Raw genomic sequence first — 25,871 nt, 5'->3', positions numbered from 1 at the left:
TACAGCCAGTTTAAATAGAAATTTTGACCTTGTATAGGTGGGAATTCAGGTGAGATTAGAGAACATCTTGGGAACTAGAGCAAGGACTTCTGGGGATTGAAGTTTGGGGTTCAAATCTCCATTTTTACACCCCTGGAAGTCCAACAACAATTGGCAATTTCAAAAAGGATATGGAGAAAAGATTGAGGCCAATTTCTGCTTCAGTCCACAAGAGCAGTGCTGAACCAGTTAACCCATATAGAATTAATTCAGGGGAGCAGTACTGGAATCTAGACTGCTAAGTGGAGAAGAACAGGGCCTTTCTACTCTTCCCATTCCATCCTATAGTGTCAGAGGAGGCAGAAATGTTCCCTGTTACAAAGTCCCTATAGAAGAATCCAGATTAAAGGTATGAGTAAATGAAAAAAAATATTGATGTTGAGACATATTATGAGTTAAGAAAAGCTAAAGAGGTAAATCCAAAACATAACAGCAACTCCACAATGAATACATGGAAGCCTCAGAAATTGAAGTCCAGAAATAAAATGAAATAATAAGCAAATTGAAGACCAAAAATGATCTGCTGGGATATATGAAAAGCAGGATAGATAAAACTGGAAATGAAAATCAAAAGATCTTAGCTGAAAACCAGTCGTTAAAAACCAGTATTGGGTAAGTAGGAACCAATGTTCTCACAAGACAGCAAGAATTAATAAAGCAAAGTCAAAAGAATGACATTAGAAGACAACACAAAATATCTCTTTGAGAAGGTGGTTGACCTGGAAAACAGATCTTGGAGAGACAATTTGAGAACCATAGGCCTACCTGGAAACAAAAAGAAACCTTAACATCATACTACAAGAAATTATCCAAGAAAACTGCCCTGATGTTCTTGAACAAGAGGACCAAACAGACACTGAAAGAGTCCATAGATCATCTGCTACACTAAATCCTCAAAATACAACCCGCAGGAATGTAATTGCCAAATTCAAGAGCTTCCAAGCTAAGGAGAAAATGTTATAAGCAGCCAGAAAGAAACAATTCAGACATCAAGGAGCACCAATCAGGATTACACAGGATCTGGCAGCATCCACACTAAAAGACCACAAGGTTTGGGATATGATATTCAAAAAGGCAAGATAATTGGGTCTACAACCAAGTATTACTCACAAGGGGAAAATATGAGCATTCAACAAAATAGAAGACTTCAAAATATTTGTAAAGAAAAGACCAGAACTAAATAGAAAACTTGATATAAAAATTCAAAAACCAAGAGAAACAGGAAAAGGTAAATAAGAAAGAAAGGGGTCTTATTATTTTTTTTCTGTAAAGGCCTCAATAAGGCCAAATTGTTTATATTCCTATATTGAAAAATGCTATTTGTAACTTTCGAAAATTGTATTCACTATTATAGCAGCTAGAAGAATCATTCATAGGTAGAGATTGGGGGTACTAAGTGGTTTAAAATGATATGAAAAAGAAGAAAGAAAAAAAGGGCAGGGGGGAATAGAATATGGCACCAAGAGAAACTTGAAGGAATAAGAAAATTAGGATAATCTATACCACACAATGAGGCACATAGGAGGAGGAGGTTATAAAATGGGAATCTTCTTGTTGTATTAATGGATAGTTATGCTCACTGGCTGAGATGTTACACCAGTGAAGTGTTGGGAGGATCAAGTGATCAGAAACAGGGGTTGAGGTAAAGCCTATGAGAGAGGAAATGGCAACACCGCTCTCTCTCACCATGGTGTGTGCAGGAACAGAGGTTGAGGTAAAATATATAAGAGAGGGAAAGGCAATTCCTCTCTCTCTCCTTCTTAAGTGATAACTAGTAGTCTGTATCACTGAATCCCTTTTCATATGATGGCTGAGGGGATGAGATGTCAGTCTTTCCAGTCAGCAGCTCTAGAGGAAAGTTTCTATATTATCTTCTGTAAGGAAATATGTGGCAGGCTTTGTCTGAACTTACCACAGAGGGACAGGTCTCTGGCTTGAGACCTGCCCCCAGTTACTTAAGCCCCCTTCCTTTTATGAATTAGGCCAAACTGAATCTGACTGCTAAATAAGGAATTTCTTAAGGAGATAAGGTAAATAGGTTGAGGAGAAGAATGTATAAGGTAGCCCTGATAAATTATCTATGCATTCCATGGTTCAAGGGGCTGATGTCTATTCCCACAAATGTCTCTGCCCATTTTCCCAACTAAATGTCCTTTTTATAGTCTAATACCATTATATCCGGGGTGTATGGGGTGTTCAGGGAGGGGTAGTATCTCTGGTATGGAGGGCTTGTCGTGCCCTCCTAGGGCAGCTCTCTAGCCTCTGACCCTCAACTGACACCCAGCTCTCACTTGTGGCTCCCAGTAGCTGCTAGCATGCGGCAGAGGCCATACCCCGGGCAACGGCTTCGACAGGCCGGCTAAACCTTGTGAGGTAGCCATTGGATCGTAGACCCCTGATGAACCAGGGCTTTGCTCACCCAGCATGTGAAGACTGCTTCAGATGAACAGACAGAAGAAACTAATAAGAAGGTTCAACGGCTGAGATGGCGATGCAGCAAAGCACTGTGGAGTGCTTAGGGCATGTTGGAGCACAAAGGACAACATGGCCATCCAATGCAGCTGAGGAAGTCTCCAGGTGTAACGACTTTTTGTGCCACTGGACCCAGGCTTCCAACGCCGAGAGAGTGGGGCTGTCTTTGTGCATCGACTTTTCCACTTAAATCTCCTTCACGCACAAGTGTCTTTGTGCACACTCATCTGTCATAGATGAAAATGCACAAAGACACTCATCATCCTTGGTTACCAAGAGACTACTACTACTATTATATCCTAAACTAATAATCTAGAAACAGTTTTTTTGGGAGCCAAGGAGGATCCAGGAGGACTGGGCTCTGGTTGGAGAGTTCAAGCCATTACTCCCTCAGGGGTCTGCAATGTTTGCATCAGGTAGAGGAAACAGTAGTAGGATTTCTGGAGAGAAAGAAGCTACTGGTTTAAGGCAAGAAGCAAAGGCCTTCACTGATGGCTTCAGAATACCTTTAGCTACCTAGAAATTGGACCTGTCAGCTCTCAGTCCTAAAGTAGAAAGACCAAGGGGTTCTTCAGAATCCCCTTAGTCCCCCCATTCTTCTCCCAGAATTCCTTGCTCTTCCAACTGTCATTCTGGTCCTGCCAGTCAACTTTAGAATTCCAAAATCCTCCAACTCCATCTTAACAAGGGGAAGAATATTATTATTAGAAGGAGAGGAAGAGAGTGCTAAAAGGTAATACTCAAACCTTACTGTAAATGGAATGAATTCCGAGAGGGAAGAGCATCTAGATCCATTGGGGTATCAAATTCTATCTTACCCTATAGGGAAGTTGAAAGGGGGCAATTAAGGGGGGAGAGTGGGATGGGGAATTAAAAAAAGGGAGGGAAAGAGAAGGGGAAGGGAATTTAATAGTCTTTAAACAATAAAAGGGGAATAAAAAGGGAGGGGCAGAAAGGGAAGTTGGGAGGGAAGCAATACAAGAGAGGGAGTGTGTGGGGTAGCTTAAAAAGACCCTAAAAACAAGAGGGAAATAAGAAGGGAGGAGAAAGGAAAATAAAATACGGGTGGGGATTATGGGGAGTGATTAAAAACAGAACACTTTTGTAGAAGGAAATAGTGAAAGAAGAAAGGGCAGGACAAAGAGAGAAAATCAAAATTTTGGGGAACACACAGGTGGTAATCATAACTCTGAATGTGAATGGGATGAATACACCTTCAAAATGGAAGCAAATAGCAGAGTGGATTAGAAACCAAAATCTTATCATATGTGGTCTATAAGAAACACAAGGGAGCTACTCCCAGGGTAAAGATAAAAGACTGGAGCAAAATCTATTGGGCAACAACTGAGAAAAAGAAGGCAGGAGTTGTAATCATGATATCTGACAAAACCAAAGTAAAAATAGATACAGTTAAAAGAGATAGAGAAGGTAATTACATCCTGATAAAAGGTGTATGCACCAAATGGTATATCATCCAAATTTCTAAAGAAGAAATTGGCGGATCTCAAGGAGGAAATAGATAGTAAATCTATGCTAGTGGCAAGCCTCAGAAAAATAATGCCTTGAAATCAATTAGTAATAGTGGAAAGAAGACATGAAGGAATAGATAAAAATCAATATAGAGTTCCTGAGGAATATATTGAAAAGAAAGCAAATAGCTTGGAAAAAGTAAAAAATCAAAGTAAAAACATGGTCTAATGAAAAGATTCTTAAAACAGAAAAAAAAGTAGAATTCAATGATTCAATAAAAAAACAGAAAATATTAGAAGAAAATCAAAAGACTGAAAAATTAGAGTAAGTATGTTTTCTGATCTAGAAAAAGTCTTTAAAAGATTTATTGGACTCACTGAAAACTATGACTATACCAGGAAAAAGTCCCCCCCCCCCAAATACTATATTTCATGAAATATAAAAGAAATTTACACTAATCCATTAGAATCAGCTAAATCCATAACTTTAAGGTCAAAGAAGAATTTCTGTAGTCAGAAAGAAACAAGTCAAGTGCAATGTAGAAACATCAAAATCATACAGGAGTTTCTTTCAACTACAGGAAAAGAAATAAAATGTTGGAATTTCAAAGTTATTCATCTTCTTAAGGTATAGAAATGAATGGGTCTGAATATGAGTGTGAATAGCCAACACCGTCCCACCTCCAAGACCCCAATCCCTGTGGGAGGCTGACCCACCTCACAGTGTAAACTGAAAATGTTGATTGGAGATATGTGAATGTGGGAAAGGGAAACTATTAGCTATCAGAATCAAAGAGCAATAGAACATCAGGATTTTTAAAATGTGAGGTAATGGAGGCAATGGAATAGGAATGAAATCTGTACTGGCAGATCCAGTTTAGGGATTATTTTTCTTTCCAGACTAATTTCAAGGTTCCCCAAGATTGTGATGGCATACTTTGGAACAAGTCCTCTTAGATGCCTGGTGTTGAGGGACCTGGCATCACTGAGAAACTAGGACAGGATCACTCAAAGTTCAGTCAGTCTCTCAGAGACTGAGAAAAATGGACTTTGGGTCATTAAGAGGCCAAATAAATAGTCACTCAGGAGCCCCATCTGGGGTCCCTCAAGAGCCAGCTCAAAGTGAAAAAAGGTACATATTGTTTGACTTTAGTATGGTGACACAGAGACTCACGGAATTTCATGTTCAGCACTGATGTTTATTAAAGCATCTATATTAATATCTACAATCCTTCACAGTTAGGATAAATGAATGAAAAGTTTACTCCTATCAGAGTTTATAGGCTGCATGGAAGAGGGAGCAAGAAGGAAAAGACAAATTAAAATTTGAGAGTCTTCATTGGTAGTTTGAATTGGGATTGAGATCATTTGTCACCTTGACCTCATGGCTTTTTAGTGGTGCATCTGTTTGTTTAGTTCCCCCATGAATATTTTCCAGTGTTCATCCCTTATGCTGGAAGAAAGGAAAATATATATTAGAGAAATCTATACTTCACCTCTAGCCCAACCCCTTCTGTCTAATCTTCTCTTCTACTTGAAATAAGAGTACAGTATGATAAGAATTCAGAGAAAGGTGCTTTAGCTCCATCATTTTTCCAAGAAGTGGAGGCCCAGTGCTCACCACCACCCTCTGTTCCCATGCCCAGCTTAGCCCCTGATAGTCAGCTTTCCAAATCAGGGTAAAAACTTTAAGAACAAATTATTGTGCACTTTGTATCTATATCATAAAAGGGATAAAGCTATCTATCAAAGTAGTTATTCAATTCGATTCCAATTCAGCTGCCAAAAAATTACTCATTGGGACTATGAAATATGATATGAATTCATCTAGAGGAACAAGAATTTCAAGGTTATGAGGATGAGAAAACAGGGGCATATCAATACCAGATTTTAAAGTATACTGAAAAGCAATAATTTTTATAATGATTTCATAGTAATTAGAAAAATAGAAAAATCAACCACTGGGAGAGATTAAATAATCAAGGTGTAAATTACTATAAAATAAAGTATTTGATAAATCCTATACCAAACAATTAAATTAGCAAGAAAATAACAAAATAAGTTAGCATAGCAGAGGAGGAACCTTTCACACATATGGATGAGGGAATAATTATTTTAGAAAGTTGTAGAGAAGGTCACAGAATATTAAATAGGCTGTTTTGGTTTAAACAATTGAAAAATTATAGCATAATTAAAAGCAATGCCATTAAAATGAGAAACAGTTAACTGGGGGAAAATTTTTTACAAGAAATTTCTTTGATAAAGATCTGCCATGTAAGATATATTTAGATCTGATCCAGATATATAAGAATAAGAGGGTTTCCTAGTAGATAGACAAAGGATATGAAAAAATTGTAAAAAGTGGATGTTTTTCAGTTGAGTAACATCTAGACAAATTATGAATGTGAAGGCAAGGGAATATTACTGTACAATCAGGAAGATGAATGAGCTTCATTCTAGGAAAGACAGAAAGACTTATATGAATTGATATTCAGTGAAGTGAACAGAAACAGGAAATCTACTTGTAAAATGGCTACAATTTTGAAAAGAAAGATAATTTTGCAAGACTTGATAATGCAGATTAGTGTAATAAAATATTCTTTTCTCATCTTGATTGATTATTCATGGACAGTTGGTGTAAAGTGAAATATACAGTCTCAATATGATCAGTAGGTATATCCTTTGCTTAATTAGACTAATTTGTTACAAAAGATTTAAAAAAAATACACATTCTGTGAAGGAAGTTAGTGACAATTGTATCCAGAAATGAAGAAAGGAAAAGAGTAAAGACAAGAAATGCAAGGAGAAAAGAGGAAAGGAAAGAAAATAGTAAATAATTTTTTAAAATGTCACTGACAGTATAGTTTTTGAATTAATATTCTGAATTTATTGTATTTATTTTTTAAGCAAAAATTCTATTTCATAATTTTATGTATAATCCCAATTTCTTATTCTTTTTATCTGAAACATTCATTTTTAAGGGTCTGTTAAGAACAAAAAAGATTAAAATCAGTGTCATTCCTTGATTCTTCCTATTGATTAGGGAATAGATATGTTAGTTCCAATAACACACCAAGTCCTGCCTCTGTCTTTTTTAGACTGTCAGATATAAGATCACAACCCAGTACCCTGCAACAGACACTTTGGGAAATACACAGGACAAAGAATATTTGTACTAATTATATATGGACTTTTCTCTATCTCTCATAGTCCTATGATAACCCAGATCTTCTCCATTGTCAGAATCATGCCCAAATTCATACCTGTTGTATTCTTCTGGATCAGCACCTTCAGGTATAGTATCTTCAATTTCTATCTCTCCATCACAATATTTCTGACAACTTTCCTTCACAATAAGTGCAGCTAAGAAGGGAAGAGACATGACAGAGGAATCTTGAGTCACAAGCAGGGATCTAAAAACAAATACCTTGCCCTTTTGGGGAAGGAAACATTCTAGGTGGAAGATTTATCCTTATGGATGGCACTGAAGCATATTCTAAACTAATGGCACCCATTGGAAATGACATGTCAAAATGAAACATAAAATAGGGATCTTTCTTTGTGAAACTATTAAATGCTGGATCCTCTAATCACAATTTGTATTGTCATTTTAGCCTCTTGCCAATATTTTTCTTAGAAAGTGCTAAGAATAGAAAAATCTGCCCTAACACAGTAGTTTCTTTCTTGAGGGACTCAACACTATATCCACTGGTGGCCAAGGATTTATGTGCCAAGATTCCATAGCACTCCTTGCTCTGGTATAAACCATACTCTCTGAGAGGACTATTATTATCTAGGAAAAATAGTTTGCCTTCTCCCATCATTCACAGGTTTGCAAAGGCAGTGGGTTCTCCAAGCTCTGGGATTTGCCAGGTATACTAGACTCTTACAATTTAACACAGCCTTACCAGTTTCAGCTGCACTGATGATTATGTCCATCTTAGAACTGTCAACAGACAAGATAAAGGAGATGAGGAAGAGACCTGTGATGAGCTTCATTGTGAAGGTCCGATTGGAATCCTGGAAAAGAAGTTAATGATGTCATATGTTACAAGGGAATCACTTTAAAAGACTGATATATATTAATTTAAGGTCGCCAAGGAATTCAGCTATGTAATTCCTAAATGAAAACTCAAGTTGCAGTCAATCTTTTATGGAGTTTAATTACAATAGGAGGAAGAAAGGAATTAGAGATAGAGAGAGAAAAAGGGAGAGAAGGGAATAGGGCTTAAATACCCCTTCTATTTAGGCTGGGCCAAAAGGCCCAAGCCCTTAGATAGCTGGGGCAAAGAAAGGAGATCAGTCCCTATTACTCACGTGACCAAAATGGAGAAACAGTCTCAGAGGCCCTCACCTTCCGCTTCCTTCAGAGCAAGCTTCTCAGAGTACACTGCCACCACTCCGATCAACTCCTCAACCCCCTCCTGATCTTTAAGGAAACCATCCAAGTTGCCTCCCCTCAGTTCTCACATATACCAATCACTGTCCATCAATTTCCCTGTGCCAATGGAGGCTCTAGCTTAACCCAGGACCGCCCAGAGGCTTTGCACATGTCTGTTGAAGGTCATATTTTCAAATGATTAAATCTTTGCTCCTTTGCTACAGCCCTTTCTAAATCCTGTTAACCTGAGTAGGGTAGAGATTGGAATAATTAAATTTTGATCTAGGCTGCAGCCCTTACTCAATCCTGTTAGGACTGAATAGGGTGGAGATTGATTCCAAGTATCTCCATTGTATCAATTCTAAAATCAATCATGACTCAAAGAAATTCCTGTTCTATGCTTAAGCATAGGTCAAAGTCCTTTCCACTGTTCAGCAAAAGGTTTCTGTCCTAAAGTAATCTTAAGAAGGGAGGAAAAGGAACCTCCCATGCCAATGGGGTTCCCATTCCAATAGACTATCAGTAAGAAATTTTCCAAGTATGAAATATCCCAATGGTGAAATTTCCAACATTTATAAGTCTAAGGAATTTTGAGGTTTACACATACCAAATTGCATGACTGCTTTTTGGTTTTACTATTTTAAAATCTCTGTTTCCACACTCATATGTGATATCATTCAATTAAGAAATCAATATTTGAAAGTTCCAAAATTGTTTTTATGAAATATTATGAACTCCCAATTTTACTCATACTCCATTATCTCTTTGAGAAAAAGTCAAAGGGACCCCCGTCCCTTGAATACCTTGCTTTAACTGTATGTACCCACAGCAAGGATAGCATGGATATCATTACATTTTTCTGTACTTTGCTCCCAGTTTTGTATTTTGTTACTCAACAATATTATTCAATTATACATTATTCAATTACAACTAAATTGGTTCACAATGCATTGGTTATATGCTTATCCTATGTCTTGTGTTTGGTTATGACCCAGAGATACAAAAGATACAAAAAGGGATTCCATCTTGGAATCAATACTGTGTATTGGTTCAAAGACAGAAGAGTGGTAAGGGCTAGGCAGTAGGGATTAAGTGACTTGCTCAGGGTCACATAGCTAGGAAGTATCTGAAGCTGCATTTGAACCTAGCCCATCTCTAGGCCTGGTTCTCAATCCACTGAGCTAATCAGCTACCCAGCTCCCTCCAAAAAAACTTTCAATCAAAGCATTCCCTTCCTTCTCTCAAGGAGACTACATTGTATTACTACTGTTCTTATTTAGTTTCATATGTATTAGCCCTGGAGTCATACAAAGAAACAGAAGAAAATGTCCTTGTCACAGTAATTGTGTCAGGGAGGTGCCATACAGGTTCTAGAGCAAAAGGGAGGCAAAGAAAGGCTCGGAGAAACACAAGCTTACCTGAGAGAAGACTCAATAGATTGGACTGCTGAGCAGTGGAGGGAAGGCTGATTTTTATACAGACTTTCCAGCAATGTGACAAAGAGAGACAATCTGTAAGCTAGTTGTGCACAAAGCAAGTGGGGAAATTCCCCCTTAAAAATTCTTCCTGATTGGTTAATAAAAGAAATGTGAAGGGACAGAGAAACAATCCATTTCTCAGAGTGCAAAATATTCAACTCTCATTTCTTGGCACGTTTTCCTATTTGCATACTTTCTTTTCTTTTCATTGTTTTGGAACAAAGAAAGGAGCTCCTTGGGGTCAGTTTAACACATCAAACCAGATTATCTCATCCTCTGAATTTTATGGATACGTTTTAGTCTCTATAAAACATTTCTGGTGTCTTGGGGTTTAGGTCCAGTTTGGTTTTAAATTAAAAGAAAACCAACAATATAGGTTTTTAAAACATGCCACACATAGCCTCTGATTTGAGCTTCATAGTAACCTAGGTTCCACAGATTGTCTCTACTTCATAGAGGAAGAAACTGAAAGTTAGAAAGGTTAAGTTATGGGTTCATGGTTAAACCCAGGAAAAGTTACAAGAGTAGGCAAGGCTTACTGAGTAAAACTTTATTTTTCCCCAATTTTCATTCCTATCTGAACCTTGGTATATCCACTTCTTCCTGCATGGATTTTTTTGTCCCTATCCAAGAAAAACATGTCCTTCAGGTCTCAAATGAAATGCCTCCAAGTCAGACTATAGATACTGCTCCATTCTTTAGTGCTCTTCTTAACCTCTACTGGGTTAAAGCAGTGTGGCTTAATGCTTTTATCAGAGATAAATGCGGAGGATTCCCTTCATATGTAGTTGAGGGAAGAAACGTACATTTTAGCCTCCTTTGATTTGACCTAATGAATGAATTTTATGTAAGAATAATGTTGTGGTGTGTGAGAGAAAATAAATAATGGTAGACATCCATGAAGATTATAGCAACTCATTTGTGGTGTTCCCGACTTTTTCCTCTTCTGTATTCCTTTGCACTGTATGGGCTCATTGTCTGAATACTATACTTCGTGTATCCTAATTGTGTTTCCCTTCACATATTTCATGGTTTGGACTCATTTGCTAGGTTGCAGCAGAGCTAGTAGACAGTGTCCATTTAAGACAGGATCTAAACAGGGATGCCACATCCTAAGATCTCAGAGCGAGATCATGAATCTCATCTTTATCAAAAGAGCTCAGTTTTCCATGGACAGGGATAATGGTCCAGTAGTAAACATTTACCACAATCACTCATTGTTTTATCCAGGTTTATCCCTTCTGCCAATAAGATTGTAAGTTCTGTGAAGGCATGAACCATGTTCAATTTATTTTTCTGTGATGGGGTTACTGAAGTATTCTGTATCATCTTTTGTTAATAAGGGTAGTTTATATTTTTCTAAGTATTCTTCTATTTCAGTTATATTGTGGGATTTATTGGTATATAGTTGGACAAAATGATTTCCAATTATTGCTTTAATTTCTTTTTCATTGGTTGTGATTTTGCCTTTTTCCTTTTTTGATACAAGGAATTTGGTTTTCTTTTTTTGTAAAAAATCAAGTTAACCAATAGTTTATTTATTTTATTGATATTTTCATAAAACCATCTCCTTATTTATTTATTCAATGGTTTTCTTACTTTCAATTTTATTAATTTCTTCCTTGATTTTTAATATTTCATTGGTGGTTAATCAGGAAATTTTAATTTTTTTTTGATGCATGCTAAATTCATTGATCTGCCCTTTGTTTTATGGATGTAAACATCTAGAGTCATGAATTTCTCCCTAAAGACCATTTTGGCTGCCTTCCTTAAATTTTGATATGTTGCCTCCTCATTTTAATTTTCTTTAATGAAATTGTTCATTGTTTCTATGATTTTTTCTCTAACTCATTTGATTGTTAAGATAAGATTATGTAGTCAACAATTTATTTTGTTTTTCCTTCTGCTGCCCTTTGTTGATTGTAATTTTTATTGCAACCCCTAGTTTTTAATAATGCCAATCATATGCGTTACTTAGAAAACTTTTTAAAGATAAAGATATGTTTTCTTCAACACATTCTTATAAAGTATGAAGTTGTGATCTTCACCATAAATGTCTGCTCTGTGGACATTCTTGCTTATCAGTGCCCTCCCTAAATGTGACTCTCAGAACTGAACACAGTTCTGTACCAATTATCTGCTTAGGCCAGTAGGAGACAGTCAAAATCTTAAGCATATCTCAGCAATTTTGATATTCCTTCCAACACTGTGAAGAAATAATGTTGATAGATGGTATCTGAGATAGGGAATTAGTTTGGATACTCTGTTTGCTGACTACAGAGTAACCCAATTCCCTTTTGTGAAAGGAAGGCAGAATGAGCCTTCCTTCACTGGACCAGCACACACAAAGTCTTGGAGACTATCTTATAGAAAAAATATCTATATTTATTTGTAAATCAAAGGTAGAAGATGAGGATCAAAACACAGGGATGCTCTAGCACTAAGAAACTAATACTGCTTTCCCCCAAACTCTGCCTATTGCAAAATGGACTCTTCGGTACACTGAGCTGCCTGCCACTAGCTAATATTCCCACTAAAAGCTAAAAACTTGGATTTTTCACAGCCACAGAAGAAAGCAGCTCCTTCCTCTAATTGCCAAGGCAAGGAACTGTCAGTTCCTCACACACACACACACACATACACACACACACACACACACACACACACACACACACCCCTCCTCTGTGTGCATTCTAAATCCTTCTATTGCATTTTTGGCATGATCTGCATCTAGCAGCTTTTGGAGACAACACTCTTATTTTTTCAAGCTTAATCTTATCTAAATTTATCTTTCTCTAATCTCATTCTTATAATTGCAAATATCAACCCAAGCCATGCCTGTTCACTCTATTGGAATCTATATATTTTCTTTTAAATTAACGCCCCCCTCCATGCCCTTTACCTTCTGTTTTGGAATCAATACTGTATTGGTTCCAAGGCAGAAGAGTGGTAAAGGCTTGGCAATGGGTATCAAGTGACTTGCCCAGGGTCACACAGCAAGTAAGTGTTTGAGGCCAGATTTGAACTTAGGACCTCCCATACCTGGGCAGGGGTCTCAATTTTACTGAGCCACCTAACTACCCCCCATCCGTATTTTTAAAATTTCACATTAGAGGACCCATTCAGGCTCTGGAGACTGTACTCATTTTTTCTTGGGTTTGCAAGGATGCCTCTGAAGAACATGCCTGTCCACCCGTTGTTCCTTATCCTTGCTATATGATTGGCCTTCTTTCTTTCCTTATCATATGATTCTTTGATATCTTTTACTCCTGCTTCAAGGTTCATCATTGATTTTACCTTGTTAAAGTTAAGCTGTTTTCATTGCTTACATCTCTCTTCCATGAAAGTATGCAATATTTTATGATTGATGGAACCAGTACAATGTCATTTGCAAACAAGAACATTTAGCACTTCTAGCCATCCACAAAGATATATCTGGAACTCTAATATTTGATTTCAGTTGTGGCTGATCTACCATCCTTGATGTCATGCACAATTTATTAAAAAAATCTTTACAGATCACTTCCATTTTACTTTTATTGGTTCTTCTCTTTACAATTTTATGCTTACATGCCATCAAGGTAAATTTACTTAGTTGCTTTGTTAAATCCCTTGCTATTGTTCCTTAATTTGGTTTTACCCACCACGGATTCTCTCTGCTTTATGATATTCCTTATGAGCATCTTTAAGATTTTCTAAAAGCATTCCTATTCTAAAATAGTGTTGCCTACAATTGGTACCCTTCTCAGTATTTGTGGACTTGAGTACATTTTGGAACTTTCACTATTGTGTTAATCTTCTGCTTACAATTATTATAATTGATGCTCACATAATTTTCCCCTATAGTTTCTCCATTTTTAATGATCAGTTTCTTGTGACAGTAGCTGAGATCTAAGTTCTTTCAATTGTCTTTAATATCTTTTCTTATTTTTTCTAACTTTGATTTAAAAAAATTAACTACAGGACAGTTTTCATATTGTGGATATAAAATATTTTTGCATTAATGATAAAGTCTTTTCTTGCTCCTCAAATATAATAATTTCTTGCCTATTACATTATTTTTTTGCTTACAAAATAAAGCATCTACTTTTTCTTCTCTCATAGGAAGTATTCATGATGTAAATGCAAGAAGCTTCTATGTAGATAATAAGTCTTTGACTTCTCCCATGTCTGCTTCTTAATACAGGTTTTTCAACACATTTCTCATCATAGTCAATTATTCCAATTTTGCAAAGATGTCATTACTCATCAAAATGAATGATGCTTTTACTAGGTGGATCTTGTTGCAATTTTCATATAATTTCCCTGTATCTTTGTTCATTTGCTTTAGTGATTAAGACAGTTATTTTCTTTATTCTTTTTATAATTGAATTTATTTACAATGATCTCAGTCTCTCCCTTTTGCCCCTTGTATCATAGAAAGCATCCTCTAGGAGACAGATATATGTATATAGATTATGCCATTCATGTTTCCATTCTTCAGTTCATTCTCTGGGGGTGATATTCACAAGTTATTCTTCAAGAATTAAATGTGTAGCTATATACAATGTTCTTCCGGTTCTACTCATTTCACTGTTTATTATCCCATGTAGTTCTTTCTGGGTTAAAAAAAATTAGTCTGCTTTTCATTTATTATGGCTCAGTAGTATTCCATCACAATCATGTACCATGATTTGACTAGCCATTCACCTATTGATGGACATCCCTCCAATTTCTTTTTGTTTTTTGATAGCATTATTTTTTTATTTGGTCAGTTACAAACACTATTCCTTGGTTACAAAAATCATTTTCTATTCCTCCTTCCCCTCCCCACTCCCCTGCCATAGCCGACGCACAATTCCACTGGGTATTACATGTGTCCTTGATCAGAACCCATTTCCATATTGTTGTTGTTTGCATTAGGATGATCATTTAGGGTCGACATCCCCAATCATAACCCCCTCAACCCATGTAATCAAGCAGTTGTTTTTCTTTGGTCTTTTTACTCCCACAGTTTTTCCTCTGAATGTGGATAGTGTTCTTTCTTGTAAATCCCTCCAGGTTGTTCAGGAACACTGTATTGCCACTAATGGAGAAGTCCATTACATTCGATTGTACCACAGGGTCTCTGTGTCTCTGTGTACAGTGTTCTCCTGGTTCTGTTCCTTTTGTTCTGCATCACTTCCTAGAGGTTGTTCCAGTTCCCATGGAATTCCTCCACTTTATTATTCCTTTGAGCACAGTAGTATTCCATCACCAACAGATATCACAATTTGTTCAGCCATTCCCCAATTGAAGGACATCCCCTTCCATTTTTTTTGCCACCAAAAAGAGCACAGCTGTGAATATTCTTGTACATGTCTTTTTCTTTATTATCTCTTTGGGGTACAAACCCAGCAGTTTTATGGCTGGATCAAAAGGCAGGCAGTCTTTTATCGCCCTTTGGGCATAGTTCCAAATTGCCCTCCAGAATGTTTGGATCAATTCACAACTCCACCAGCAATGAATTAATGTCCTGACTTTGCCACATCCCCTCCAGTATTCATTACTTTCCATAACTGTCATGTTAGCCAATCTGCTAGGTGTGAGGTGATACCTTAGAGTTGTTTTGATATGCACCTCTCTGATTATAAGAAATTTAGAACACTTTTTCAAGTACTTCTTGAAGGTTTTGATTTCTTTGACTGAAAATTGAATATCCATGTCCCTTGCCCATTTATCAATTGGAGAATGACTTTATTCTTTGGTACAATTGATTTAGCTCTTTGCAAGTTTGAGTAATTAGACCTTTGTCAGAGGTTTTTGTGATGAAGATTTTCCCCCCAGTTTGTTATTTCGTTTCTAATTTTGGTTACATTGGTTTTGTTTGTACAAAAACTTTTTAATGTGATGTAATCAAAATTATTTATTTTACATTTTGTGACTCTTTCTAAGTCTTGCTTGGTTTTAAAATCTTTCCTTTCCCAAAGGTCTGACATGTATACTATTCTGTGTCCACCTAATTTACTTATAGTTTCCTTCTTTATGTTCAAATCTTTCACCGATTCTGAGTTTATCTTGGTGTATGTCTGAGGTGTTGATCCAAACCTAATCTCTCCCACACTGTCTTCCAATTTTCCCAGCAGTTTTTATCAAATAGTGGATTTTTGTCCCCAAAGCTGGGATCTTTGGACTTGTCATAGACTGTCTTGCTGAGGTCACTTACCCGAAGTCTATTCCACTGATCCTCCTTTCTGTCTCTTAGCCAGTACCAAATTGTTTTGATGACCACTGCTTTATAGGATATTTTGAGATCTGTTACTGCAAGGCCACCTTCCTTTGCTTTTTTTTTTTCATGATTTCCCTGGATATCCTTGATCTTTTGTTCTTCCAAATTAACTTTGTTATGGTTTTTTTCTAATTCAGTAAAAAAGTTTTTTGGAAGTTCTATAAGTATGGCACTAAATAAATAAGTTTGGGTAGGATGGTCAATTTTATTATGTTAGCTCGTCCTACCATGAGCAATTGATGTTTTTCTAATTGCTCAGATCTAGTTTTAGTTGTGTGGAAAGTGTTTTGTAGTTGTGTTCATATAGTTCCTGTGTTTGTCTCAGCACATAGATTCCTAAGTATTTTATCATTCCCTCAATTTCTGATTCTTTGCCACCATAAAGAAACTGTTATACATATTTTGGTATTTATAAGTTCCTTCCCCTTTTCTCTGACCTCCTAGGTAAACAGACTTGGCAATGGTATTTCTGGAACTAATGACATCCATAGTTTTATTACTCTCTGGGTATAATCCCAAATTGCTTTCCCAAATGGTTGGATCATTTCATGGCTCCACCAAAAGTATATCAGTGTCCCCATTTTTTCCACATCCTATCCTACATTTTGCCCTTTTCTCATTTTATCCAGTCTGATGGGCATGAGATGATATCTCAGAACTGATTTGGTTTGTATTTCTCTACTCAGTAGTGATTTAGAGCATTATTTATAGCTTTGATGTCTTTATCTGAAAAATTTTCATATCTTTTGTCTATTTATCAATTGGGGGATGATTTTTATTTTTATACATTTGATAAAGTTTTCTGTATATGTTAGGTATGAGACCTCTACCTGACAGGTTGTCTATATAATTTTACCATTTCTCCCAACAATTTTGTTTTCTTTCTAATCTTTGCAGAATTTGTTTTGCTTGTACTAACCTTTTTCAATTTAATATACTCAAAATTATCCATTTGACATTTCACAATGCTTTCCATTTATTTCCATTTACTCATAAATTCCTCTCCCATCCATAAATTTGGTAGGTAATATACTTCTTCTAATTTACTTATATATTCTTTTACATCTAGATCACGTAACCATTTTCATCTTATCTTAGTGAATGTTATAAGATATTGGTTTTGAACTAGTTTCTGCCAACATATTCCAGTTGTCACAGTTCTTTTTTTAAAATCAAATACTGATTTCATGATTTTGTCAAATATAAGATTATTGTAATTTTGTCCTGCTGTTTTTTGTACATCTGTTTTGTTTCAATGACTTACCTTTCTGTTTCTTAGGCAATCCAGATAGTTTTGGTAATTCCTGCTTTATAATAAAATTTAAAATCTGATACTGCTAAACCTCCTTACTTTACATTTTCCCCCATTTATTCTTTTGATATTGATATTATTGATCTTTTTGTTCTTCCAAATGAATTTTGTTATTATTTTTCCTAACTCAAAATAACTTTTTGATTATTTCATTGGGATGGCATTGACTAAGTAGATTAGTTTAGGTAAGATTGTTATTTTAATTATATTGGCTGTGCTAATCTTTAAACAGTGATTGTTTTTCCAGTTATTTATATCTGATGTTACTTATATAAAAAGTGTTTTATAATAATGTTCTTGTAGTTTCTGGGCTTCTTTTAGCAGGAATAGTTTTAAGTTATTTTATTCTATCTGCTGATAATTTATATAGGTTTATTTTACATAATGCTACTTTGCTGAAATTAATAATAGTTTTAACTAACTTTTTAGCTGAATCTCTAGGATTTCTCACATCTGCATGTCATCTGCAAATAGACATAGTTTTATTACCTCTTTGCCCATTGATTCCTTCAGTTTCCTTTTCTTCTCTTATTGCTATTGTTAACATTCATAATACTATGTTAAATAATATTGTTGATGGGGGCAGTTGGGTGGCTCAGTGGATTGAGAGGCAGGTCTAGAGTCAGGAGATCCTAGGTTCAAATCTGTGCTCAGATTGAGGGAATGGAATGAGAGATAAAGTAAAGTGTAATGAGTTGCAGGGTGAACAAATATAAGTTCTTGGCTGGAATGCAAGGGGAAGAGTTCCAAAGAGAATGTAAAAAGAGGAAAAGAGAGGAGTTTAAGCTGAAGTTGAAAGAATGTTCCTGGCACTCCCTCAAATTCTGAGAGGTAACTGCCAGTCCTGCAGAACATCTTCTGGACTTTGGTCTTCCTTGGATCCCATTTGTTGTTCTCAGTGTGATCCTACTTTTGGTACAGGGATGCTGCCACACAGGGGAACTGCTCTGGGGAATGCTCTGGGGTTTGCCTATTGATCCCTATTGATGGCTGATGGATCAGTATATCTTTCTAACCTCCTCCTGCTTTCACTCCCTCCCTTCTCCAACCCTCTCCTTCCTGCCTACCTCATCTCCCAGTTCTTCTTGAAGCCTTTGGTTTCTTCCTTCCCCCCTTGAATAAAGTATAAAGATATTCTTTTCCTTTTTCAAATTAAGGGGTTTATTGGGATAACAGGATAGGAAACTGAGGTAAGAGGAATGAGGATGTCCCTAATCTATAATGAGGGAAAATTTGAGGGTTTGAGAAAGTAGTCCAGTCACAAACTGGGACTTTAAGACCGTTAGAGAGATGGAGGACAACAGTTGTTTAAACTCTTCTTTCTTCTTCACAAAGTCAGCAAGGTCTCTCAGTTTAACCCCAGAGAGAAACAAAGTTAAAAATCTCTCCTTCAGCCTGGCTTTCCTCCAACTGTTGGTCAGTGAAATCTCAGAGAGAGACAGAATCAGATCCTCCTTTGGTCAAATAACTCAAAGTCAAGCCAAGCCCCGGCAAGGGTCTTTCAGCCAGCTTCAACTCCAGAGAGAAACCAAAGTCCCAAAGTTTCTCCCCTGATCAGCTTCAACTGCCCAGAGCCTGAGAGACAGAGACCAAGTCACAAGTTTTTCTTCCTCTCCTCTGTGGCCAGAAACCCCAACTGCCACTCCTGGGAACATTTCATTTGGAACCTTTTTCTTGATTGACAGACAGGTCCCCATCCTTGACTCTTGTGTCCTGGCTTGTCCTTTAAAACCTCTCTCTCTTCATGTCTCTCTCACAATCTGTAATACCCACTGTCAGGGTGCCCAGGATGGAGTTTTGTTACTTCATACACCAAGAAGCCAAAGAGGGTATTTAAGACGTAAGTTTCTCTATCACTCTCATTAAGGATGCCTACTGGGTGCTTGATGGCTTATTATTAAGTCTTGGACAAGGATCAGTTTGGGAATTTCTTGAAGGCAAGTTCCCATGGGACAAAGGTAAATTTGGGGGCTTCATAAAACAGTTGGTCAATGGAAACTTTCCAGCTTTGGTTCAGAGTCCAGTATTTAAGAGATTTGCTTGATCAAAGAATCAGAGGCCAGAAACCCATCATTTAAAAAGTCAGCTTCTTGACCAATTTCTTGTTCTTGCTTGATTTCATTAGGATCTTTATATCCTCAGAGAGAATCTCTTTAGCCTTGGCCTCATCATAACTGGTGATGACTGGTCACTATGGCTGGTCTCTAAGTCCACACATACATTAGCAGCTAGCTTGGCTTCTCAGATTAGCCAATAGGTTTGTTGTGGGGGGCTTGAGGTGAATCTCTGGGGTTTGGGAAGGGTATCTTTTGCAAGGATGCAAGACCCCCAAACTTAGCTTAAAAATAATAATATAAATTTATTAATTTATAAGGTAATGTTAAATCTGACCAGGAAGATTGCCTCCTAGGGGCAACAGCATGGATGGAAACTATTCCCAGATGATATGATTTCAGGGGTCTTTATTATACTCTTTACAACAGGGTAGATATGACTCTAGAGTGGAATGCACTGAGGCATGGGGGAAGTTGGTCATTTGACTATGGTCTGCCTGAAGACATAGGGGGTGACTCTCATAGTTTAGGGGTCATGACAGGTAGATGTCTTAGATACAGCCTGATGGTATCAAGGCATAGCCTGGAGGTGTATCTCTCTGTCCATCCAAAGAAAGATCCAAGGAGGATAATTCTCCCAGTGTCTTATTGGAGTTATCAGATGTTTGGGGTTAGGAGTTACAAGAATGCAAGGGAGCAAAAGATTTTCCTGAAAAACTTCTATGGTTTTGGGGGTACAATGCCCTTGCCAGGTTGGCCATACTCTCCCCATTACTTCCTTCATATTTTAAGATACAGGATGGCTATCTGTCCAGCATCATCTGCCAACAGTGAAGAATCTGAACTACTCAGTGCTGTCCTTGACAGATTTTTTTTCTGCAATCAGTTGAGAAGCTGGAGAGAGAGAGAGAGAGAGAGAGAGAGAGAGAGAGAGAGAGAGAGAGAGAGAGAGAGAGAGAGAGAGAGAGAGAGAGAGAGAGGGAGGGAGGGAGAGAGGGAGGGAGAGAGGGAGGGAGAGAGGAACAACTCAGGGCTGGGCATAGTAAAAAATGGTGCCCACCTGACAGGCCAGAGAAATGTTTGTCTTTTTCAGAATGACAATTCTTTTGATTGATTTACAGCTTTAATTTCCAAAAACTTTCTGCATCTGTGCTGGGTTCCATGAAGATCCACTTTCACAAGAGGTATCATAAGAGCTTTTGTGGCAAATGAATGCTTACAGGTCGTCTATGGGTTTTTTTAAACCCATATCTTATGTCTTAGAATCAATACTGTGTATAGGTTCTAAGGTAGAAGAGTGGTGAGAGCTAAGCAATTGGGGTTGTGACCTGCCCAGGGTGACATAGCTAGGAAATATTTGAGGCCAGATTTGAACTCAGTCTACTGAACCACCCAGTTCTGCCAGGATTGTTTTAATCATATCAGAGAAATTTCTTTTAGTTAATGTGGAATTTAATTTTTAAAATATCATAAAAGGATGCTTTTAAATAAAGACCTATTTGTGGGTGCCAAATTATGGGTATACTTTGGGGAGGATTTGTACTTCTCTGGTTGATTACCCCAATGAAGATACTCTATAAACTTCATTATTTGAGAACACTTAGAGTCCTATTGCCAATATCTGTTGCAAGATTCCAGGTCACAAACCTCAGGGAATTAATAGATTTATATATAAGGCAATGGAAACAAATAGAAAGCAGATAATCATAGAATTTTTGTAGTTAATATAATTTATTAGGTTGATTTTTCCCCCCACTATAGTAGTAAATTGACCTTGTATTCTATGTATAAACACTACTTGGTTTAAATGGATGATTAAAAAAATAGAGTCTTGTGTTCTATTTGACAGTTCATTAACATTTTGAATCAATTTGCATGAATAATATTGGCCTATAATTTATGTTTTCTGATTATAGTATTTCAGGAGAGGATATCCTTGGATCTTAGTCTTGTGTTCTCATGTTTTCTTTTATTGGTGTCCTTTACTAAGGTCTATTTTCTTGACCATGTCCCTTTCTTGAAATAGGATCATTAAAAATTGGGGTAACAGACTAAGCCAACATCCATTCATGTTCAGAACTGGAAGAATGCCACAGTTAACCATGAATTTTGTGTCTTACAGGATGAACCTAAATATTTGCTTACCTTTAACAAGCAGAGCCCAGAACTTCTCAGAACCGAGTGAGGGGTGAGGAATCTTGCTCTCTCTGAAGCCTTTAACACTGCCATTCTCTCTCTTCTCCTTGATATTCTCTTCTCTCTATTTTTTCAGAATACTACTCTCCTAGTTGTTTATCTACCTATCTGACTTTTCAATCTCAGTCCCTTTTGCTTAGTATTCATTCAGGTCACATCCTGTAATCATAGATATCCCATGTGGCTATGTCCTGGACCCTCTTTTCTTTTCCTATAAAGAATTAATCAAATAAATTTAAGTGAGTCAAGTCTTGTACTTATATTTACTATAGCAACTTCACTAGTACAAAGTAAAAGAATTGTAGATTGGAAATCTTTTCATTTCTTAATTTTTTCAGTTTCATGTAGAAACAATTTTTTACAATTGTCTTCTGACATTTTAAGATTCAGACTTTCCCCTCCTTCTCTTCCTCACTCCTCTCCAAGGCAGTAAATAGTCGGATGTAGGTTACATCAGTGCTTTCATGAAATACATATTTCCGTATTGCTCATGTCATGACAGAAGACACATATGATAAAAAATTCATGAAGGAAATAAAGGGGAAGTTGGCTTTGTTATGATTAAAATGTTCTTGAGAGAATGGTCTTTGGGTAAGAATGTATGTTTATTGATTATATCAGTGAGAAAGTGAAAGGAATATTGAGTATAATAATTGGTTGTATTTGTTCTAGCCTTCATTTTTCTAGGTGTTTCTGATACATAACAATCATCCTTTGTGACTAGTGGGCCTGGGTTGAGAAAAATCCTAAAAACCTTTCCTGATATGATGATGATCATCTCACCAGAAGGACTCTAGAGATTTCCAGATGAGATAATGATTACCTGCAAAGTCATTCTAAGGACTTACTGTTGAGAATTTGCTGATTTACTTTCCCCTTGGATTGCTTCTTTTCTCTTTTCCTCATTTTTCAAACAATAAAAGCTGGCTAATTTCTGTATCTAAATGGGCTTCTCTCCTTAGGAGAGGGGCTCCTGCATGCATGCTCCTTGTGCGGAGAAGAATACCTTAAAATATTCTTTGCCTTTTCCTCAGTTTCTAGTGTCTTTCACTCAATTTGACTCCCATCTTGTGGGTTCACACACTTGGGAAGATAGTTGGTTGACAGCAGGATCACTGATTAGGCCAGTATGCTGATTAATAAAATGCAATAGGTCTCCATGGGTGTCTCTCCTGACCAGGGATGACCTGAGTTGGATCAGGAAGCCTGATAAATAGATTTTTAGGAACTAATTATTTAGCCTAAGGCATTTCAAATTAAATTAAATTAAATTAAGAGGTGGTCCATCAGACCCTTACCCCTTACCCAGACTGATATTTGGAAAGTCAGGTCTACAGGAAAATAACTCTTGTCTTCTTCATTTATTAACCAAATTCTATTAAGAAAAGGAAGAAATTCTTTGGGATTTCCAAGACAAAGAAAACAGAAAAAAGTCGGAATTAGGTGGTGTGTCACAGATCCCAGATACAGGAATACACAGTAATATTCTCTAACATTTAGGAACTAATATAGTATATGAAAAACAGATTCTTACAATCTCCCCTCTGTTTCTTGGGGAAACTGAGGCTTAATAAAGAGCCTCAAATATGATGACTATATGTTACATGGAGTGCCTAACTATGATGCTTTGGTGTTTTATAACATGATGTCAAAAATGTTTGTTGGATGTACTTGACAGGGAGCCATTAGGGCACTCCCTTTCCGGTACAGGAGTTTTACAAACAACCAAAAATGCATGACACTCCATTCTCTCCTCCCCCACCAAAAAAGAAATTACGTCTTTGCCAACCCAAGACCTGCTTTGGGAAAGAGGAGATAAATTAAAAGTCAACCTAAAATAGCTATTACCCCTTTCCCCAAATCTAGCTTTTATAACTGCTAACATGACTTTCATGTGTTTTTATGTTGCAATCACTCCCCCCAAATTCTCACTTCGTAATTTAGAAACTTTTTGCCAACCTATTTAAATTTCTAATTAATTTTTATATTGTGTGTAATCCGTGGATTTTGGCCACTCTCTGGAAATATATAAGGAATAAATATAAAAATAATTTGCCTATTACAATATAAACAAAAATACAAAACATTAAAAAAACACACCAAAAAACCCTACTTAAAAAGATACAGATAGTATAAAAACAAACCGCTTCATACTTTTGAAATGATAATAAATGACAAATGAACAAGTTAGCTCAAAATTTATTTCAAAATTAAGTAACAAAGTTAGAATAAATTCTCAGCTGAAGTCATTATAGATTTTATATCAGATGTTATGGTAAGCCTTAAAAATTTTCTATATAAATGTACCTAGGCCATAATAGGTTTTTCAAATTCAAGCTTGCTTTCTTAAACCCAAACCAAAGTTTTCAAAAATTCCAGTTGAAGTAAACTGTCTCTCCCTTTATGCCCTGACTACTTGAAACCTGACTTCTTAGACTTTCATTCTTTTAGCTCACTTCACAAACAGATACATACAAACATATACCAACCAAATATATTGTACAAAATTGTGACCTAATTAACTAAAAGGTACTTCCCTGCTTTGCAAGACTTTTCTCGAGAGCTAAATCTCACAGAGAGATTTCCAAATGGCCCTATTCATTCCAGTTAGGGGGTTCAGGACACCTTGCCACTTCTAGCTTCTGGATGGCTTTCCTGATTCTCAAAACCCTATTTAAAAAAAAACACAAAATTAAGTCTTACATAGAGACTTCAACATAGAACCCCAATTTAATGCCCATCAATACATGCAACTATTTACTTAAGTAAACTCCATCTAGTTCTCTCACTCTATGTCAGCCATGGCAAACCTTTTAGAGATGGAGTGCCTGTCCCTGTCCCACCCTACTCCCAGACTGAGTGCTGTGTGTGCCCACCTCAAGACCCACATTCCTTGCCCCTCTTCTTGCACTTAGTGTAGGGCATGCCCTGCCCCCACCTTTATCCTCCCACAGTGGAGAGAGAATATGCTCCCATTGGACTGCTGGGAGGTGGAGTGGGTGAAATGAGGAATGTCCTCAGCAAGTGCAGGTAGGGGGAGGGGAATGTCCCAAGTTCTTTTCTCCCCTCTAGTTCTTCCACCTGTGAGCTGCCCACCTTACCTCCTGTGCACTCCCATTGGATTGGTGGACAGAGGGGAGGGGGCTTTGAAAAAAATGTTATCAAGTACTGTGGAGAGGGGGAGGGGAACAGCTTTGCTAGATTCCCTCTGCCTTCCTAGTAATAAACTCTGGGGAAGGGGAGAAACTGAGTGCTCACAGCAAGCCCTCTGCATGCCATCTTTGGCACTTGTGCCATAGATTTGCCATCACTGTTCTAGGTAAATCAATTCCAGTATTCTCAATGAATCAACTCTAGAGTTCTTATTGTTTACACAATGATGTATTTAATATACAGATACACACACAGATATACACACAACTTCGAGACATAAAGACCTTCTAAAATAGTTAATTTAATATGCACATACAAAAGCCATACACTTAACATATACACATAAGGCATAATTCTTACCCACAGAATATATGATCAGGAATAGGGATGAACTTCTTCTGCCTTTTACTCACTAGAAAGGAAATCATGGTGGAAGAAAAGCCCCAACATGGCCCAGGGTTGGAGTGAAAGTATTTTGGTAAGCAAAAGGAGGATTCATTAATCCTATTGTGGTCAGCCATAACTGTTATCATTAAAATGATCTTGAGAGACTGATTTTTCAGTAAGAATAGAAATATATTGATTACATAAGGTTTATATATCATAACCAATAAAGTAATATTGGCCTCCATGTTGTTTCTCATGACCAGCAACAACTTGAGTTGGGTCAGGCAGACTGATGAATAGATTTTTAGGAACTCTTTATTCAGTCCCTCCATTGACCATGCCAATTGGTCCTACATAATTAAGAAGTGGTTCATCAGGCTCTTTGTCAGTAAAGGAACTCTTTTCTCCTTCATTTATTAACCAAATTCTGGTAAAAAGGACGACATCCTTTTGGGATTCCTAAGGCCAAAGAAAATGCAAACAGCTGCAGACTACATGCTATCTCTGACCTAGATCCCAGATTCAGGAATACACAGTGGTTCTTCCTAATATACAGGAATTAATACAGTATATGAAAAATAAATTCTCCCAGCATGATCTGATCTGCAATCAGACTCCAACAGTTCCTTCTTTGGCTGTGAGTAGCATTTTTCATCTTGAGTCTCTTGTGGTTACCTTGGAAA

General features: G+C 37.0%; 1 long non-coding RNA gene across 1 annotated transcript; it reads left to right on the top strand.

The window, feature by feature from the left end:
* The first annotated feature begins 3,157 nt into the window (after positions 1-3,157).
* LOC130455181 (uncharacterized) lies at positions 3,158-22,670 on the top strand. Its single transcript, XR_008913120.1, has 4 exons — positions 3,158-3,244; positions 7,191-7,274; positions 21,575-21,640; positions 22,321-22,670. It is a non-coding gene; the product is annotated as an uncharacterized LOC130455181 (long non-coding RNA).
* The last annotated feature ends 3,201 nt before the right edge of the window (positions 22,671-25,871 follow it).

Source organism: Monodelphis domestica, chromosome 6 (assembly GCF_027887165.1).
Source record: "Monodelphis domestica isolate mMonDom1 chromosome 6, mMonDom1.pri, whole genome shotgun sequence".
NCBI classification, from domain to species: Eukaryota; Metazoa; Chordata; class Mammalia; order Didelphimorphia; family Didelphidae; genus Monodelphis; species Monodelphis domestica.
The sequence above is the reverse complement of the archived record's forward strand: the minus strand, read 5'-3'. Positions and strand labels throughout refer to the sequence as shown.